Below are 1,441 nucleotides of genomic sequence, written 5' to 3' on the forward strand. Positions count from 1 at the left end.
GGTGTGGAAATTTCCATGAACATCCCCGTGTGCGCCGTAGCACACGCGTCGTACGTGAAAATCTGGAACCACAAACAACATGCTTATGAAATGCTGAGGCATGCGTTTTTTCAGCCTCGTCGCTCAGATTACAAGTGCTGTGTTGTTCGAAATGTGTCAGACCACAAAGAGGTCACCCAGCACAGATTGTAAACCTGTTTGCAGCCACTTGTAGAGGGCATTACAGTCCGTTAACGTGCTTTTCCCCTCAAACTATTATCTGCACAGTGGCTCAAATTAAGAGCATGCAGTCTCTCTTGTGGAATTGGTTATTGCTCCTGTAGGCCATGTTGACTTTGATGAGACAAAAGCAGACTATCAAGGAAAGAGGGTCCGTCCTCTAATCGAGGTTGCAAGCCTGGCCTCACACAGACACAGCAGACAATGGCTCAAAGACATCTTTATAAAACGTTTCCGAGTGCACAAGTGTAAATGAACCTTAATGGAATCTAGCCTTGCCTACATTCATCTCCGTTTACAATATCAGTTAACATTTTCCTGCAGCGTTAATGGTTTCATTTGCTAGCGTCAGGTCTTCCTCAATAGAACATCACGTGGATTTTGTAAATGCCGGTCAGTTTAGAGGAACATACTGGTGGACACCAGTGGGACTGACAGCCGGTGCCATCCAAAAGGCCACGTGGTTGCAGGCCGCGCTTGTGAACCTTTGTCTGCAAAAATAGGATTTCAGATTCTTTTTTGGAAGTGTGGCAACAAGTAAACCAGTTAAATGACGTTGTTTTTTTAAAACTTAGATGTGCAAATGTGCACTAAATGAGCAAATCCAAATTCCAAATCACTTACGCTAAACTATCTAATAATATTTAACGATATCTAAATTTAAAAAAAAAAATTTCTTCTCCACACAGTATTGGGGCCCCTTGGTGATTAGTGGGGCCCCGAGCAGCCGCTTAGTTTGCTTATGTCACATTGTTATATTGCCTTCTTGGCAGGTTTCTCTTGTACCAGAGAGTTGAATATCTCACTGAGACTTTACCTGATTAAATAAAGATTATATCCAACTTATAGTATTATACTGTATATATAGTGTATAGAATGTTAAAAGTGAAATACATGAGATATGTGAGAAAGAACAGCAGAACGACAAAAGAACAATAACAGGAGATTTGGGAATAAAGTTACAGTAACACCTACAAGTGTTGTTGTTTTTTTCAATGTCTGTGAGAGAAGTTGATGATTTATAAAACTGTCTGTCTGTGTGTCTGTCTGTCTGTCCCTCATGAGTCATACGTGTCTGCATCGTCCTCTTCATCGTGCAACCGCTGGAAAGAGAAGGAGCTGCAGTGTTGTCAAACCCACACACAGCTGCTGTTGCCCAATCCAGAGCGCATCGGGGAGAAAGTGGGCTGTGCTGTTCACTCCCAAGGCTTTATAAAATTCC

This window comes from Solea solea, chromosome 20 (genome assembly GCF_958295425.1).
Source record: "Solea solea chromosome 20, fSolSol10.1, whole genome shotgun sequence".
In the NCBI taxonomy this organism is placed as follows: domain Eukaryota; kingdom Metazoa; phylum Chordata; class Actinopteri; order Pleuronectiformes; family Soleidae; genus Solea; species Solea solea.